We start from the raw sequence: 3967 nt of genomic DNA, 5'->3' as shown, positions 1-3967 counted from the left end.
TGGGATGTGGCCACACCAAAGGCCATCTCCATTTAGTCATCATTGTCCCCAGGCTCCAAAGACATTGAGGAGCTTGCAGTGGGGCTCTGGGAAGTGGTAGCAGTTGCTGGAGGCAGGCGGTAGAGCTCTCCTGGGGCAGGTGTCAGAGGCTGCTGCAGGGAAGAGCGGGAGGCTGAAAGACATGGGGGCAGCAGTGGGTATGGGGATGAGAGCTCTGGGGAGAGAAGGCCATCCATGGAGCCCACTGTGTCCTCACACTGGGTGCCAGGCTTAGAGGACTTGGGAGAACTGAAGTCCTTTATGAAAGGGGAGTCCAATCCCCAATGTCCCAGGATCCTCTGACCAGGTCCATTGCCAGTATTGATCATTGCCCAGGTCACCCTCTGAGGTTGGTGTGTGTCCCTCTGAGGCGCAGGTGGAGCCAGGAAGAGCAGGACGACCATCAGCTGGAGTCAGGATAGCACACACTTGCAGTTAGTGCAGTCAGGATCACTCTCATCGGGAGGGTTCAGCTTCTGCAGTTTGTGCTGCCGAATCTCACGGACAAGTGTGAAGAAGGCCTCCTCCACACCCTGCCGGGTCTTGGCTGATGTTTCAATGTAGGGGATGCCATAGCTGTGGGCAAGGTCCTGGGCCTGCTGAGACTCAATAGTACGAGCAGCCAGGTCACACTTGTTCCCCACCAGCACCATTGGCACATCATCTGAGTCCTTTATTCGCTTGATCTGCTCTCTGTACTGATGGATGTCTTCAAAGGACTTGGCGTTGTTGATGGCAAACACACAGAGGAAACCCTCCCCTGTGTGCATGCATTGGTCCCGCAGAGTAGCACATTCCTCCCAACCTGCTGTGTCTAAGATGTCCAGCAGACATGTCTCCCCATCAATGACCACCTGTTTCCGATAGAAGTCCTCTATGGTGGGAACATACTCATCCACAAAATAGTTCTGGATCAGCTGGGTGGTCAGGGCACTCTTTCCCACGCCTCCAGTACCCACAACCACAAGCCTGTATTCTGTCATCGATTCTATAGGGATTGTCACTCCAGGAGCTCCTACCCCACAAGGGGCACGAAGGAGTGGCTGGGGAGCAGAAGGCCCTGATGCAGGTGTCCTTGTAGCCCCGAGGCCAGAGCGTGATGGCTGTGGGGTGCAGAGCAACTGAATGTGGGCTCTAATTCCCCCTTTTGTTCTATTGAAACAAAAATATATTTAAGTTTAACATCTATCTGTCAGAGGATATTTGGCTCTAGGCCTCTGGGGTTAACTCTCTGCATTTATAAAGGGGGGTACCTTTAGGAAGGGCTGACATGCCTTGCAGGCATGGACTATCTTTTAAGGTCAATATCCTAAATCATGATGCCAGCTCATCAGCTCGGTGGTTTCCCTCGGACAGAAATCCTGGGAGCCCAGAATGCCCTCTCATATGCTGCCCCCAGGGTTGCAAGGCTGAGGGCCAGAATCCCTTGGGGTGCAGGGCTTGGGCGCAGAGACTTACTTTTGCTTTAACCTCTACTGTATATATCTCTGCGCATCTCTCATGCTCCTCACCTAATTTGGCCCAATTATTTTTTTCTTTACTCTCAGAACCTTCCCTGTCCTTTTTGGCCCCCTGGGGCCCCCTGTTTTTAGTTTTTCCTTGTCTAACCCTTGGGGAGAATCATTCTCCCTTTTTGACTCCTGAGAAGGGGTGGCAGAGAATCCAGGTGAAAAGCCACCTTAAGAGCTGTGATAGTAGGGTAGAAGCCCAGGGGTGGCACTATGGTGCCTGTCCTGGACCTTGCTCTGTAGACCAGGCTGGCCTCGAACTCACAGAGATTTGCCTGGCTCTGCCTCCCAACTGCTGGGATTAAAGGCATACACTCCCACCACCCAGCGAGCCCTCTAGACTTAAGCATATAACACAGAGCCTTGGGGGCTGGCTTATCACTTGAAGAAGTAGCATTACCCATATTGAGGGGTTCACTTACCTTGGAAGACCACCTGGCCTCTGCCGATCCTACTTTTAAGTCTGATATAAAAGGCCAGGCATGGGGTCTTGACCTCCCAGGAACTTGGGTCATCTCTGAAGAAGTGGCCTGGAACCAAGGAAAGGTAAGTGTGCTGCTCTCCCGTTCCTCAGCCTTCCTCTTACCGGAGACAGTCAGATGAAGCGGACAAAGCAAGAACTCATTTATTGTTAGGCAGTAAGCCTCTTTTATAGCAAAAACCTCAGAACCCTAGGAGTGGGTGGAAGGAACCAACCAATCATTTTAAAGGTTACCCTATACTCATTTCCTTGTTTACAAGTTGTTTTTGCACTGACATCATCTCCTGATCTTTGTATCTTGTCTCAGCTTAAACAACCTGAGATAACTTCCTCTAAGCACCATCTTTGGAGCTCATGTACGCTCCACAGACAATATCCCTTTTTTTAAAATAGAAATTATAACATTTTCAATGTATTCTTTGAGATTCTCATATTTAGATCATATCCACACCCTCCCCGTCCAACTCCTCCAGTCTCCAAACACACAACTCTCCCAACTTTGTGTCCTTTTTTAAATCATTAAATCCAATGACTGTATTCATTATTAAACTATTAGCCAGAGTGATCCTTCCTCCCTAAGGTTGCTCTTATCAGGCATTTGACTACAGTATCAAGGAAAGTAACTAGTATAACCACTAACTGTGATGTGTGGACAAGTTCTTCAACTTTCCTTTAAGCAGTGTTCTCATCAATAAAATGGGAATAAAGAGTGGACCAGTTGTTATAAAATGTAGAAGAGCTAGTGGTTATTGGTCTGTTTTATAAAGTTCAATGTTTCCTTGAATTATGTTTATCTTCTCTGTGTCTACATACATTATCTCTTTAAGACCTAGCTGTCCATGATAGTACACAGAGGTCACAGTGTTTTGGCACAGGGATAAGTCATGTCTAGCAAAATTCTTGCTGCATGCACATAGACTAACTACCCCCTTGGCTCCATAAATATTTTTGGACTTTGTAGCTGAGTCTGTGCCTAGGAGTGTGGCACACATGTGAGAGGTCTATGTATTAGCTTTGGTTAGCCTGACTAGCAGGATTGAATTGAGACATAGTGGTCTATTTGTGACTTTTTTTTTTTTTAAATAAAAGACATTTCAACTAGCTTTATTGAATTTCTATTGAACACTTAACTAACAGTCTGAGATTTGGAGGCAAATTTTCCTAATTAAAAGATAATAGATCATTTCAGCAATGGAGACTGCAGTGACATTAGGTGGCATCACTGGTCAATAGGGAAAAAAGGATGGCTCAGTTTGAGTTTCAGTGGAAGGGTTTCTGGGAAAGGTAGATAGAATGTATTGAATTTCTTTAAGTGGAAAATAGGCATTGATCAGGACCACAAGGGACTGGCTGGCCAACATTTAAAATAAAATCTGAAATCCTCAAAGACATTGTTACTCTAAGTGAAGGAAGATATAACATTAGAAAGGTTTTCAGATAAAACTTTGCTATAGTTTCAACGGTGCTTTTATTCAACACTTCATGTGATTATTTGGAGATATTGAAAGGAAATTAACTCCATATTGCAAACAAAAAATATTTTTAAAGTTCTTAGCTTAAAAATGTGGGGTTGGAGAGATGGTCAGTGGTTAAGAGCACTGGCTGCTCTTCCAGAGTTACCGAGTTCAATTCCCAGCATCCACATGGACATTCACAATCTAATGCCCTCTTCTGGTCTGCCGGCATACATGCTGATAAAGCACCTCTATACACTAGTAAATAAATAAATAAATAAATTTCAAAATCTTTAAAAAAAGAAAATGCTTCCTAACTTACAATCTGATGCCCTCTTCTGGTCTGCCAGCATACATGCAGATAAAGTACCTCTATACATTAGTAAATAAACAAACAAATAAATAAATAAATTTCAGAATTTAAAAAAAGAAAATGCTTCCTAACTCCCTTTGCCATTGCAATAACATTATTATTTTTTCTTTAT

General features: G+C 44.9%; 1 pseudogene; it reads right to left on the bottom strand.

The window, feature by feature from the left end:
- Positions 1–208: 208 nt before the first annotated feature.
- LOC102913545 (GTPase HRas pseudogene) lies at positions 209–1022 on the bottom strand (annotated as a pseudogene).
- Between the last annotated feature and the right edge of the window lie 2945 nt (positions 1023–3967).

Source organism: Peromyscus maniculatus, chromosome 3 (assembly GCF_049852395.1).
Source record: "Peromyscus maniculatus bairdii isolate BWxNUB_F1_BW_parent chromosome 3, HU_Pman_BW_mat_3.1, whole genome shotgun sequence".
Lineage (NCBI taxonomy): Eukaryota > Metazoa > Chordata > Mammalia > Rodentia > Cricetidae > Peromyscus > Peromyscus maniculatus.
The sequence above is the reverse complement of the archived record's forward strand: the minus strand, read 5'-3'. Positions and strand labels throughout refer to the sequence as shown.